Source organism: Ixodes scapularis, unplaced genomic scaffold, assembly GCF_016920785.2.
Source record: "Ixodes scapularis isolate PalLabHiFi unplaced genomic scaffold, ASM1692078v2 PGA_scaffold4__175_contigs__length_147842914, whole genome shotgun sequence".
NCBI classification, from domain to species: Eukaryota; Metazoa; Arthropoda; class Arachnida; order Ixodida; family Ixodidae; genus Ixodes; species Ixodes scapularis.
This window is the reverse complement of record NW_024609879.1, coordinates 26754029-26769330: the sequence shown is the minus strand read 5'-3', so window position 1 is coordinate 26769330 and position 15302 is coordinate 26754029.

The window sequence follows — 15302 nt, the reverse complement described above, 5'->3', positions numbered from 1 at the left end:
ACTGCCCACAGCTGCTGCCGCACTACCACTGTTGCACGCTGCAGCAGCCGCAGGTGTAGGAGCTGGTGACCCTGCAGTAGATGTCTGGCTAATCAGGCAAGCTGCTGGGGCTGCTGCAGGTCTATCAGTGATGCAGGCAGCCGCTGGTGACAGTGGTGCACCGACGTCTGAGGCAGGCCCAGCTGGTGAACCGGGCTCCTCTGCAATTGAAAGAACACGTAGAAGTTATGAAGTGAACAATGGGACATACATGAAGAGTAGAAAGGGTTTTTATAAGTTTGAGATTCTATTTTTGTTTTTCATGCAGTTGCAATTTGAAGTATTTGATTTTTTTTTTCTGCTGCTGATCTAATGTGTAACAATGTTTTCATCCATTTTGAACCTGTGCCATAAACTAGGCCACTAGATCACTTAACCCTTTGCACCTTTTGGAGTGCTTGGTATAGATATTTCTTGGCAGAAATCATGCTATGATTATTTTAATACCTTGTGCTGTTTGTTTCTTTGTCAGGGGAGTATGGTCATTGTTAGTCTGCAGTAGTTGCCATGTACTGTTTTGAAGCTGTATGGAACCCAGCCCTGCAATGATATATGTTACCTTGTACATAAGTAATGTACATGCTGTTCGCACCATTTGTTCATTTTTACTAAATTATCTTGAAATTGAATGTTGTCATGCACACTTTTTACTTTGTTATTGACGACACAGTCATCTGCAACAAGATTAATATTAGATGAGATGGTTGCTGCAAGGTCATTCATGATTATTAAAAAACGTAGGGGTGCCAGTATGTACTACTGAGGAACACCAGGTGAAACATTTCTGAAGGCAGACTCATTATGATCTATAACCGTATCCATGCATATCCATGAGAAGATCAGTGGGTAAAGACGAAAAGGTACCAGTTTAGAAAGTACAGGTCAAGACATGGAAACGGTTCAAGCATTCTACCCAAGTCGGCATCAAGAGGGTCCTCCTCGCCGTCCAGCATCGGCTGCAGTAGTCGGAGAACTGGGAGGCTGCAGACCGGGGGCAGATAGGGTGCCCCATCGCTGTCCTCCATATTTTCCTGTCTGTTGAACACGTGTGAGGCCACCGCCCCAACCAGCACGGAGGTGTCGCTCATTGGCTTGCCAGGTGGCCCCCCTCCTAAAGGAGCAAACAGTAGTCAATCTAGGCACTCCAAGTTCTAATGTTATCTAAGATCTGTTTTCCTTTTTAAATATACCCCGATTTATAGGCATGCATTTTCTGATAGGGAATGTTCATCCCCTCTGCCCCATGCGTAATGAAATGAAATATTGAGCATCTGGGTGTTGTCAGTTGTGATCTACTGTACATGTCCGCCGCAAAAACTGCAAGTAGAATTACTGATTTAACGGTAGTATTATATCGTGCTGCGGTTCCGTTCATGCTGCTCCATTGTCATGTTACTACGGTATTCAACTGACAGCATTAGGTTGCATAACCGACTTGTCTGCGCACGTTCACGCTCCATCCCCCATGACAGGTATTCCAGAAACAACAGTTCGAAACAAGGGCGAATTTGTGACCGACAGTTCGGGCTACAAATGTGACCCATCGCTCATTCCGAGGCACTTTCAGCGCGATGAGAAACCTCAACGAGAGACTTGCCTGTTTTGTGGACCTTGTTTTTTTCTTTGGAATGGTCCTTCTTCGCTTTGGCCTTCACATTTTCCCACCATTTTTTTAGCTGTTTCACGTCCCGTCGATATACACCGTGGTTGCAGTTATACTCGTTGCAGAGTCGAATCCAAGTTGCCTTTTTTTTGTTTAACGACGATTCGTCGGTCTTTTTACATTCGATGATTTTTTTGTACGTCATCACAAGTTCCATCAGTATTGCCTTTTCGATCTCTGTGAACCGCGCAGCGGGTGCCTTGGCCTTATCCATTACACGCTACGGAAATGAAAACTTTAAAAGAACAAACCAGCAGGGCAAGTAAACACGAAAAGGCAACGGCGGTGGTGGCGTTGGAACAAGGATATCGGAAGGACTTGGAATGTATTCAGCATGGATATTGATGGCTATATTGCTGGCCAATTTAGTTTGAAAGAAGATGCACGAGCTACGTTCGTTTCTAAAATCGCAACATGTTTGTTATGTGCTAATATTTCTTTATAAACACAAATTATGTAAACACACTAAGAATTAACTTACTTTTGTGGTCTTACGCAAAGTATAAATATAAATTTCTTTTCTACTCTCGCTCCCGGACGCATCCCGTAGAAGGGCTCCCTTCACTTGCTCGAGTGAAAGCGAAGTGCCATTTCAGAATGGTAAACCTCACTTCAAGTGGAAGTGCCCCTTCAACCGCCCTTCTGTAAGTGAAGGGTCGCCCTTCACTTGGCATGACTCGGAGTGACATCTATGAATTCGGCGGTTATTGTTGCAAGCTGTTCCATTGAATGACCCTTAGTATTTTAAGCAACAGCTGGCTCCCGAAAGTCTCGCCAGACTCAGTATGTCGACTGCTACGCTGAGCACCCACTGAACTGAAGCACTGGATGGGACTGCAATATTGTTCCTCATGAATGCTTTATGGATGGTCTGCATTGAGCTTCTTCAGCGAAGCAATGGAAGTACTATTTACGTCGAAGATAAAACAAAGCTTCGTCGTTGCAGCCGTTGCTTGATATAAGAGAGTTTTAGTAAATCGTTCCGATTCCTCCGATGCCCCCAATAACAATATGATACATGCGCAAAGGCGGCAGCGGGGTATCGGATATCGTTATCGGAGTCATCGGACCGATCTACTAAAATTCTCCATTGTCTAAATCGCGAAGCTGTGGAAGTCATCATACATCTAGCCAAAACTAGAATAAGAACTGATTTATGTCCATCTTACTATACCTCCATTTATTGCCAGACAATAGCAAAACAGTTGTGACAGTAAGGTGATAATTAAATAATAAATAAGGTTTGGCTCGATATTCTTCTTCCTTTGGTTTTGAAAAGGTCGAGCCTCGGTTAAGACGTTGGTGAATAAAAACAAAGTTTCTAGAATATAAATATAAGTACTAAAAAAAGAGGACATTCATAACAACTTAGAGCGTCGTTTAACGTAAGGTAATGTAAACGCACGTTCGCCGTGTGTACCTTTCTTGGAGCAGTTCAAAACCGCATGGAGCACGAACCGACAGCAGTTTACTCCGGTGTTCTCCAGATAGACGTCCGTTGATGCCACGGGCAGCGAAGGGCAGAGTACTAAGTAAGCCGCGCTATGGCCCCACTCACGAGTTTCACTCACCCCTCAAGCACAGAATATTGCCGCGCGCAAGGCTGAGAAAGCAACGCTCGGTCGCGGTCCTCCAGAAAGCTCCCGTTTATTCATGTACCGCCCGTAACTTCTATCATTTATCCTGCTTTTGTTTTCTAGAAAGTACGTGTTCATTCTCGCCCCGATCACGCGACGCTCGAACCGTTTTCGCCGAATCTTCGAGATAGCGACGCACTCTAGATAAGAGGCCGCCCTTGACCTTGTCGAGTCAGTCTCGCCCCAGCGCTCGATTCTGCTGACACGCCGACTTCGACGCCCGCGACGCTCTGCTTTCTTCTGTTTCCTTCTTTAGTTTTGGCACAAGTTCGCCACATTAAACGTTTATTTATTTCTGTTTATTTCTCGTTTATTGGTCACGAATCACCACCCGTGACAATATCAAGTCTAGGTCAGCCACCATTATGTCTGATTTGTAAAAATATCTGCTTGATATGAGATGCGTCCAGCTGGGGCAAAACAGAAAAAAGAAGAAAGGAACACATTTTCCAAGTGCTCGCAAAAAGCTGACTCATAAAAGGGTGACTGAGATGCAGATGCAGAAAAATATACATCCTGTTTTCTAAAAGAAGATGATAAATGTGCAGTCGAACGAGGATGCTTGTGGCAATAACACCTTCACATATTATCACATCTCTTTTAGTGGATTTTAGGGCAGACTGAGCGTTGTCTCCTGTTGTGACATTATGAAAATGGTCGTAGTCACAATAACCGAGAGGGACATTGTTAACTGTTTTCTGTGCACTTACCACCTCGAGCTTCTCGAAGAGGCACAGAATCACTTGTGTCCTCCTCTCCCAGCCTTCGATCGCAAAGAAAAAACAAAGGGACTAAAAGAAGCGGATATAACTTGCCCCCCTCCCTCCTTTTTTTTTTTTTTGTAGAAATGTTTTGTTTGGATTTTTTTACATTGTTGTTAGGGAATAAAAAAAATATAGATTCAGGGGCTTGGTGTTGTAAAACAAAGAAGGCATTGCGGACCTGAAGAGTGCCAAGCCTCCCTTTGCGCTGGTCAACTCGCGTGACAGTGTCACTGCGCTCGACATTACCAAAATAAAAACAATCCTTTCTTTAGTAGGGGGGGGGAGGGTCGGTCCTGAAAAAAAATGTAACGGATTACAAGGAATTCGTTACGTAAAAAAATGTAACGGAATTACTTTAAAATTACTCGAGAAAATATGTAATTATTCCGTTACTAAATTACTGAAAAATGTAAGGGATTACAAGTAATTTCGTTACTTGTAACGGATTACGTACAAGTCTGGTTGCTGCAGTGGGGGGGGCTTGTGAATGTTTAAAGGGGTTTCGGACTCTCCAAACCACTCCCCCCCCTCCCTTTCTACGCCACATGCTTCGCCCTCTTGTCAAATATCAGCTGATCTTCCAACATCTAATACATTATTGTACAGGAATGTTTGCTGATAGGCAAAACAACCACTAAAATTTGAAAGTAATTTGTAATTTGAGTAGAATTTACTCAGGAAAAGTAATTAAAGTAAACTACTAATAAACTAGGGCTGGGCGTCGATTAAAAATTTTAACCCAATTAATCGCCACCCCTTAATCGATGAATTAATCGATTAATCGGTTGCATTGATTTTTATAAGTAATGTATTAAAAAGAATCCAACTCGTCTTGCCTTTGGAGACTTATTTTACTTTCGGTTACACGGCGCAAAAAACATTTAGAATTGAGGATACATATATATAGTTCAGCGATTCAAAAGCTCGCATATTTTTGCTCCACCTCCGAGGACAAAGAAGTTTGTCCACATTCTCCGACAGGAAGAGAAGAAGTCAGGGCTTGAGCGATGCTTTCTTTTTTTTTCAAAGAAAGGGGCTTTGATGAGAAGGCGTTGGTTGTTTTCTGTGTTTTGGCGGATGGTCCTTAGGGCTGGTTCAGACATGTACAACGAGCGCGAGGCGTCCGTTGCATCCGGAGCGACCGGAACGACCGCTCTGCGCCGCGCGTACCCACACCTGGAACCACTGCAACAAGCGCAGCGGGTCGGCAGCACGGCGACCGCTTCTATGCCGCCGTCAGCTGTTTCAGCGGTGCCCCAAAAACGGGGACGCACTGCCACTCAATACCGCAACAGAATATAGACAGACAGATTTCTATAGCCTAAAGCTTTATTAATATTTTTTTTTTCATGATAGGCTTGCAGGGTACAGTGGATGAAAAAAAAAAAGAAAAGAAAAATTTGCAGCACTCCGTCTTGGACGATCAGGACTCTAATACACGACTTTGCCAATAGCACAAATCTCGCCGCACGCCTTTTCTACGATTATAAAAGACGATGATTTCGTGACCAGGTAGACGTTGCGAGCGTTCAGGATAGCTAATACTAGTCACTTTTCTCCTGTGATGAAAACACGTGAAAATTCGCATCCTTTATACGGTACGCGTCAGTAATACCTTGAAATTGAGCACACGCATTAAATGCGCCAAATCAGAAATCCGGGAGATGTTCGAGGACACAAATGCTTACAAAGCACCACTGTAGTCGAAATAAAGAAACACGACGGCACGGGCGTTTCTGCTGTCTTGAGAGTGCAACCATGACATCGCCGCACGAGTAGGTGGATCTTCCCTTCTAATACGTGCTGGGTTATCATAGCGACACACGACAAAAATTCAGTCAAGGTTAGCGCTTTTACGCGGAACGATGACTCTCACCCCGCCGTCCGCGTCGACGATCCCCACCGACGCCATGTTTACAGACAGAAGGAGCCGGCCCGCGACCGGCATGCAACGCGCGCGACCCATTCTCCTCCACCTGTGATTGGTCTGTCGTTACGGTCGCTTCGGTTGTTTCCAACGCATCGGAGAAAGTTGGGCTCGCTCCAACTCCTTGCGCCATGAACGACGCGTGCATGCGTCCCTCCGTCGCTATGGCAACTGACGATTGCAGACCCTTGCAACGGTCGTTTCGGTTGTTCCGGTCGTTTTGGTCGTTCCGGTTGCTACGGACGCATGTGTGTGAACGGGCCTTTACTGCAGCAGCGTACATGGGTCCTTCGCTCGTAGGTGATACTGAAGCGAACTTACGGTTCCACTGCACGAAAACGGCTTTTTGAAGATGATGCAGTGGACTTCCTTCAAATTAAAAACTTCACCATTGGAGTTTACGTTAGGCCGAAACTTTCCAGCGTGAACTCGTCCAATTTTACAGGCCGAATACTGGAACAAGTAACCATGGCGTCATTGGTGTTGTTAGCTTCCCAGCTTGTTTTTCTGCTTGTTTGTCTTGCCTGGGCAGGATGTGTAATAGATCCTCGACACGAGAAGTTTCGCGGTCGCGCGGGGATCAAATGCGGGCCCGGCTTGTTCGTCTGCCTCGGCAGAACTGTAATGTATATCATTAAACACGTGATGCTTCGCGAGCTTGAGAATTGAACATTGCTCATAGCACCTTGCTGGGAAAGGAACACTGCTCAGAAGGGCCGGATACACGCCCGCAGCGTTTTCTTTAAGGGAGGGGACGGGGGGGGGGGGGGGGGGGGGCATGGGTCACCCTTAGTTCGGGCAGGTCGTCCAGGATAGAGCCATGCGAGCGTCCAGTTGACTTCCTTTTGAGTACCGATTAAAAAACCGATTTACCGGCTATAAAGTATGATCGCGATTAAAGCCTTACTCGATTAATCGGGAGGTTAATCGATCAATTGCCGAGCCCTACTAATTACCGCCATAAAACATAATTGAAAGTTACCAAACTAATCAGAAAAGTAGTTAAACTACAGTACTTTGAGTATAGTAGTTGAACTACGTACAAGTCTGGTTTGGTCACATTCTTTTTAGAAGTCATAATCAATGTTTAAAATTGCAGAAGACGCAACGCGGAACTACAAGAGAAGGCATAAAAATGTAACAATGGACCAGCCGGAACACTGACAGATGAGATCGCAAGATGCCTTACGTGACGCCCAACTTTGAGACATAAGAGAAGCGGTTTTCTTTTTCTTTTTATGCGTTTCGTGTAAAATGAGGGTTGCATATTCTGCTGTGCGCTCAAAACACTTCGTGTTTTAGAGACAATGACAAAGGTGATACACTATCGTTCACTCAAAGTCCACCGTAGCTGCCGACACCATACAATGAGACCTGTTGAAGCGTCACGAAAATTGCATTATTACTGTGCTCATGGCCTTTGTGATTTCGATACCACTGTCTAAACAAGTCACGCAGAGAAATGATCGCATATAATTAGTTGCCCTTCTGTGCCAGTAGTGCCGCTCAAGTCTAAGAAGGGTATATCCTTAAAAAAAAAAAGGAGATCCGGCTGAGACGCCGACTGCGTGTGCAGTCATGGCACGAGTGCCAAAAGAGGTTCAGTGCTTTAAAAACCTGCTCATCCTCAGGCGTCTAGGTCTTCTGCACCGCCACAAAATCGAGTTTCTGAATTTGTAATGCAAGCGCTGCACCTTATATTGTTTTTAGGAAGTGTTAAAAAAACCATAAAGACAATTTAGAATTTTTTTTTCGAAAAAGGGGTTTTTCGAATCTCTAGGGACTTGGCAAAAGACTCAACCGTTTTTTAAGGTTGTATTAAGCTTAATATTCTGTTTAAAATAAATAAAAAAAACCGAAACTGACGTTCGGATCACTTACCGTACAACCTCTCTTACAAATGAGGTGACGTGAACAGTGAAACATTGGTTTCGATAGAATTTAGTGACTATGAGCCTAGATAGATGAGTGAGCTGCACACTGTAAGCTAAGTAACTTATAATGTAACTTCTAAACCGAAATAACCAAGAAAATAAAGGTTACTACAACAATCGTTTTGATGCTTAAATTGTTCTTTTCAATACTAAACGTTAGAGCAAATTCGGAAGTTATGCTAGTTGCTGGGAGTTAACATGGTGCCGGTCCTCGTCCTGTGTTGCATGTTCCTTTTCTTAGTCCTTGCTGTTACGTGCTCTTACACCTGCAACATGTGTAAAAATACTTCACTAGTCCCCAATTAAAAAGGCCATAGCCGATTTAGAAGTTACTTCAATGGCAACCGACCTGTTGCTTCTACACACTAAACCATAAAAACCGGGTTACCTACATAAACATTATTGTAACCTTCACTCGAATCTTCGAATTTTATTTAAAACAAATAAAAAAAAAATTGAATAAAAATGGGAGATGGCAGGTAAGAGAGAGAGAGTTCAACGAATTCCGAAACTATGCTCACGTGACCCTACACGTGATCTCGGCTTTCTCGACCATCCTCGAAGGAGTCGGAGCTTTGACGGATTGACAGTTGGCTTCGGCATTCTCACGTGGTCATGGCGGTGACGACGCTTGTGCTACTCCGGTCTTTTGTGTGGTCTTCCTTCATACTGTGCGCTTCTGAGCTTCTCCAGGCGGCTTAATTTCAAACAAACACGGACGTCTGAACGCAGGGGCTACCTTGGGAAAGCTGCTTCGTTGGAAACTTGATCAGCCCTATTGAAAAATCCAGCAGGCCGGTTTGGTGTGTCCTAGTGTTTTCTGATGTAAACATCAGACCGGCGCGGTGTGTTCTGTTGCGCACATCAGACAAGCCTAACGTGTTCAGTTGTCCCCACGTTAGGCTGGTTTGGTGTACCCATCACATCATCCTAGTGTGGTCTGTTGTGCACACCAAAACACACTAGGCTGGTCTGATGTGCACACTACAGCACACTGCAATGGCTTGATGTGCACACTATGCCACACCGGACCAGTCTAATGTGCACACCACGGTACACTAAGTTGGCATGCCATGCACACCAGGGTGCCTCTAATGAGCACACATCACGGATATATGTCTGGTGTTCAATGAAAACGTGTTTTCTTGTAAAATTAAATAAGATGTATAGAGCTCAAACAACAAATTTTATTTTATAAGGTGCTTAGATCAAGGGGCGATGCAACGATTCAGTTCGAATAATATGTACTTTGCGTAAGCATGTTGGCACACTGTAATAAACGTTTACCCATATGCAACAACCTGATGCGAAGAATACAGGTTTGTCTCGTCAATAATCGTCAGCAACTTGTCATCAATGAAAACTTGAAAATATTTCAGTCGGCATTTGACATCATCAGAGGCTGTAAACACTGGTTCCGTCCGCAGGCTCCACAAAACATCGGTCATTCTTTCTTGAGTCAAAAACTCGCGGCGGTGACTTTTCCTTCTTTCTTGACGTTGACAGAAGTGGACAGGCGGGCGTTCTGCCTTCAGTTTCGTTATCGCAAGGAGGTTCTGTTGTTAGGCCTTTCGTTGGCAAGTTCTCCTCGTCACTGTCACTCACTTCCCTACCACTAGATCCCGCATCGGACACTGTTCCACTTTCTGGAATCAAAACCACACAGGGACGATCGCGACACCGTGTCTGGTATAAAGATCTCGATGGAATTTCCTTCGGGCAGCAGTAGAATACGAAGCCTGAAAGGAAAGAGCACCACATCAAATTCTATTAGTAAACAGGACAACAGGGATGTACTAAACCACGCCAAACAGGAAGCTTTCTCTCGAAAATTACAGCTGATTCCTCATGCACAGGTATGTAAAATTCAGAGTGAACGCCCGCCCCTGAAGTATCGCCCAACCTATTTACCTGGCTAAACATTTATCGGCTTAAAACTACCGAAACACTGCCAAATCTAAGCACGGAAGGGAACACTGCAGAAATCACAAAGCTACTATGCGACTCCTCTATTAAGCCAGTTTCACATGCAGCGACTGTGCGAAAAAAAAATCGGTGCGACAGCCGACGCAGCGAGTGCGATCGCAATGTTTGGTTTCACATGCTCCAACAACCGCGCGATTTCTGTCGGAGCGGCTGGCGCTTCAGACACGGACGCGACGCGTTTCACTTTGTCTAAAATACAACAGAAACGTCTTAATAAGCATACATGTTTTAGGAATGCAATATGTAACAAGAAATTTCTAATAATGAAGCATTAAACCAGAAGCTTTTATCTGCCTACATTAATTTTCGCGGATAAAAGCTGGCTAATGAACGGCTAATTGACGAGAAAGCGATCCGACCGGCTCAGTGGCAAAATACCAACTTGGTGGAAAGCAGTTGCAGAGCCGCTGCGACAGAGTGACTGCGATTTTAATCGTACATTTACTAGAAATCGCACCGATTTCCGGCGAGAATCGCAGCATGTGAAAGAGCCTTCGCATATCTACTATGTACTTTTTTTCCCCGACTTTGATACGTTTCAAGGTAAAATGCGACAGCGCTATGGAATCCAGAACTTGTAAAAATTCAAAATTAGTATACTACAGAGCAAAGTACTGCTTACCTTCGTAACAGCAGGTCGAAGTGCGTAGCACGGCGTGGACGGTACGCGTCCTGGGCGCCGCCATGCACATCGGAGCCGACGGATTATCTGAAAACCCCTCGCGGCGAAAATTAGAGACCGCAAAACCGAAACCAGAAAATGTAATTCCTAAGATACGTTAAACATTTCGCCTGAGTATTGCTTTGGGTCCCCAAAACACTATTTTTATATTGAATGTATCCTAAAAATACACACACTTTTATAACCCTTTAAGGTACTTAAAGGGTTAATAAAATTAAAAACGAAAGGAAAACTTTTGTGTTGCTAGGCGGGCGGCTATCAGTTCGAAAGTCTTTGTTACCCAGCATAGCTAGCCGGCAAGCGTACTCAAGTGTCGTCATTTGGACTAAAGTTTGAGTTGTCTTCACCACTTGTGGGGTCGCTCTGTAATAATCGCAGTGCGATCGGCATGTGCTTCGCTCGTCTCCCAGGGAGTGACACAGTACAACGAGAAGACCGCGAATCGGTTTACTATACTTCTCAGCTGTCCGTCTTCGAGAGCCGGCACTCCGGCCCGCCGAGCCGGGTTGTCGCCCGTCATTCAGAGCTCGCAGTCGCAGTCCGTGTCCAGGCCTGCGGATCGTCCTCCCCACGCCAGCGCTGCGTAGGCAAGCTGTTCCGGGCTATCACAGGCCGAGTCTCGCTGCGGAACTACTCCGGGATCGTCATAGCCTAGGCCGGTATGGCCAGGGCTCTCCGTTTCCGCCGGTGCTGATCCGAACCTCGCTGGCGGAACGCTACAGGAGTCACCATGAGCCAGACCAGCCAGAACGGCTCCATCGTTCCTGCGCGGCCCCAGCCTGGTGCGGCACGCCCTTCCTGTTTCCTCGCGCTCGCCCCCGGCTAGAAAATGTAAGTAATTAGAAACATACTCTGCATGGTAGAGAACAGTATGCACGCTAGAATGTCTGTACTGTGATACGCAAACCTGGTGTGAAAAGGTGATAGGCAACAAAGTGCACCTGTGAGAAGGATATTTACGCTTCACTTGAGCTTTTTCTAAAGAAAATCTTACGCATCCTGTTTTCTGCATGCCGTCACATTTGTTACCAAATTCAGCATTAAATTTGGTTGCCGAGACAAACAAAGCTTTATGTGCTACGAAAATTTACTATTTCAGAACTCGCAGGTTTGGAAGGTTTTGGTTACGACCGCGCGTGTGCCGAACGGCTATGCGCACATACAACTACGACTGCCGGGACGGGCCTCCCGCTTCTTGAAGGCCTGATCGCCTGATTCTGGATGTCACAGCAAAGCGACAATCGGCCCAATTTTCCTATTGTTTTTCCTTATGTGGTGTCTAGTGACTCGTAGAACAACTTGTATAAAATTGTTATTGTGCTGAGTAGTCTGCAAGACAAGTTCGTCATACCACTTTCCAAGTCTGCACATCTATAGTCGTTCACTTCAACAGCAAACATTACTGTAGAATTTACTTACCTGATGCGTCGAACTGCAGTGATCCACTTCTGTCCCCGTGTCGCTTCCAAAGATTTCGAGGGGAAGCGGTAAAGTTTGACGCTCGAGTTGCCTTCGTGACTGTGTCAGTCTTTCACGCAGCAGTAGCGACATTTATTTTTCGGGGGAACCCTATAGGGTTCCCCCAAAAAATGACCCCAGCGGGTTCCTGTGGCATTTCGCCTACTCCTATAGGAGTAGGCAAAATGCCCCAGGAACCCGCTGGGTTCATGGAGACGTGAAGCCGAGACTTACTTTTAAGAAGAACGGTTCCCAAAAAGGCTGACGCCGATCCAAAATGCCACATTTACACTTGGTTTCTAAATGCACCTGCCTGCTGTCCCCGCGATCCGGGCTGTCCGGGCCTACCCAGTGTTTTCGTTTGCAGCCGCTTGATGGCGCAACGCGTAGTGCCGAATTGCAATGCCGGTTAATATTTGGGTCACTTAAAGTGAGGGGAGTGGGTGGAGTGAAATGGAGAAATTTATATTATCGAGAATCTGCTGAGTTTGCCTGCCCCCCCCCCTCGCACAGACACAAACAGTGTCGTTGCCCAAGACGCCTCTGACTGTACGTTGCAAATCTTAATTTGTTTTTGATCTGTATAAAAGCAGAAATTAATTTACTGACAGGATGACAGTGCTGGTTGGCCCAAAACTATGTATTTGCAACCTAAACTGCTGATAATGTAGTTGCAGGTAGTGACAATCCCAATGTAGTGAAGCAAGCCAATTGATTGTTCTGCCATCACGTGACCTGCCAATTGACTGCTCTGCCCAGTACTGTTATTCACATGCATCAGGCCCCTCTACCGTTGAGAAAATGGTGTTTCACCCTCTTTGCGCGCAGGAGCTGAGGGGTCAAAAGTCGCTTTTGTAGGGGCAGGACAACACTGTCATACCACTATAACCAGACTTTTAACTCAACAAATGGTTTATGACAGAACAGGAAGATTTCATTTCATGACTTCTTTATGCAGCGTAGCACGACACAATCATTGCTTACCTGACAGGCGAGTAGTGCCAACAACGAGAGTTGGTAAGGTTGCCAGTATCCCACCTGAATAAATACTATCTTAAAGGCGTGATTTCAAAAGGTAGTGTTCATTTGTTTAGTGCATAAAGCAGCCTGGCTGTGGCGACATCATATGCAACGTTACCACCTTAATGGTAGTGACCACAACCCTTTTGTCACCTTACTAAAAGTACCGCAAGAAAGAGCTGACATTACCTCTAGAGGTTTGCATCGTAATAAATCACGTTAAAGCGATTTGCTATTGGCCTGAAAATCCTAAAACAAGTGAAAGTGATTTACAGGTGGAGTGAAATTACGAAACATTTTGAGGGCATGCATTGCTGAAATTTCACCCTATTAGCAACTGTAGCGTACATTTTGTTTGGGCATATGCATGCTTCCTGCTATTACTACAACAAAGAAATGGGCTTCAATGTTTTGACTAACATAGCTCCTGAGCATAGGGCTAGATTGAAGTTGTGAAGGAATATTGTGCTTTATTTATACTGCATGGCATGTCATTTTGAATATGTTGTGTGGCTATCTTTTTCTTTATTACAGCTACAGTATGTCCTAAGCGTATAAACAAACCAAGACCTTGATGTTACTCGTCTCTCTAACCTTTAATTTGCTCTATTACGTTCTGCAGTGGCTGGTCCACCTGGTGAGGCCGTGGCCTCCTCTTGACCACCTCTCTTAGCTGTCCGGGATGGCGAAGTACGTACCTGGGCCTACAAGACATTTTGTCCATTGTTTTCAATTCATTGACTTATTCAGGAGAACAGACTAATAGCAGAAAAAACAAGGACACAAACAGGCGGGCACACAAAAAAAAGCAAACACAGGTACTGACTTAAAGGTGCACTAAAGATCTTCTCGGATCGTCTGTTCTTGGTGATTACTCATTCGACAGGCTCTAAGCATCCTAAATATCCAAAAATTATGCTCGTTCTATTCCTATTTTCCTACTAAAAATAGAAAAAAATGAAAGTAAAATAACATACTTAAGTCTTGACATAGGACGAGAAGGTGAACAATCTTTGAAAAAGTGTACATGAGGATGACAGAGACATCAGTGCTATCTGATAGTCGTGTCCCACAAATTACAGTTTAGCAGTGCCAATATTACCTATCCAGGGGTTAGTAAGCTAGCCCGCTTCACTAGTATAGACTAGCAAAGAAGACAGGGGATGGATGGATGGATAACGGGCGGAAGCTTGTGCCACCTAGCCTTACATTTCCTCATCCCTTCTTTTTTTTAATTTGTATAAATTTTGTTATAACACAACCCCACCCCCCTTTTTAAAGTGATTACATGACTTATTTATATCAGGTCTTTTTTATCCTTCCCTAAATCTTTTCCACCAATCTTCCAATCTCCTTTTAGTTACCGCAATTCTTTCTCTCTCGATTTGTCCATCCATGTCCGTAAAACCCAGTGCCCTCTCCAAATCGGTAGTTGTGCCCTCAAGAGGGTGAAACAAAGCCCTGTGCACCTTAAAATTACATGTTTTATAGCTTCCCTTTCGCGGTTACATACGTCGCACAGAGTGTCCACTTCCTGGAATTTAGCCCTTTACATTCTCGTTCGTAGCACCCCCGTTCTAACTTCAAACAACAAAGAGCTCCCCACTGAATTACTATACAGCTGTCTCAGGTTCGGAGGTTAAAGATTCCATTCAAACAAACAAATTTGGAATTTGACTTAGACCGCTGTCCAGGTGTTAGGACCACACCTTGGCGAGATACATCCTGAGAGGCGGGAGCAATTGAGAGCAAAGCATGGCGACGTTGCGAACAGTATTTTATGTAAAATAACTCAAAAAGTAAGGAAAGGCGCACAGGACGTACACACAGTCGAAACAAGGAAAGAAAAAAAAATCAAAAGTCGAATCGAGGTTGTGATAGAGTTTTCGAGGGGAAGAGCCGACTAAGCGTTCCATGGTGCAGGTGGAGGTCCGGTTCGTTGCGCCGCCAGTCGGGGTCAAGAAGCCATGGTGGCTTGGGTGTTGTAGTGACGCACAACACTCACTCGCAAGCAGCACTCACACCACTCTCCGTCGAATACTTCCTCGGTGGTCGAACAACCATACCGCCGCGGACCTGGACCTGCTCAGCGCCGACCATCCACACCGTCACCACCTTGCTCCGCGGTTTGTGTTCCACAACCCTCGCGCGCCCGGGCTTTTCTTTTTCTTTTTCTCTTCCTCCGATCTCGC